Raw genomic sequence first — 418 nt, 5'->3', positions numbered from 1 at the left:
TTTGGTTCAAAATTGAACCCTTAATGATTTATACAAATTATAATTTTCGGACCACTATGGCATTCATCCCAAGGTGATATTTTTACAATTAAAAAGAATTTTATGTTAAGAATATAATCTTTGTTATGTAGAGATAATGTAATCATGTGTGCTAATAATCCGTGTTATTGGTAAATTAAGACTACTTATTATTATTTGGTATACAATGTTAACAAATGAGAATCTAATAACTTATTTTATTTTATTTTTTTAGGGTGAAATTAAATTTTATGAGTTTATTAGTCGATTATATATGTATAAATATAAAAGTGCGATGTAGATAATTTTATAGATTAAAGTAATCAAATATGTATGCACATAATATAATGACATGATCAGATAAATAGAAATAAAACCGTCCATAAAGGAGATAACAATG

This window comes from Amaranthus tricolor, chromosome 11 (genome assembly GCF_026212465.1).
Source record: "Amaranthus tricolor cultivar Red isolate AtriRed21 chromosome 11, ASM2621246v1, whole genome shotgun sequence".
Lineage (NCBI taxonomy): Eukaryota > Viridiplantae > Streptophyta > Magnoliopsida > Caryophyllales > Amaranthaceae > Amaranthus > Amaranthus tricolor.
This window is presented reverse-complemented; position numbering follows the sequence as displayed.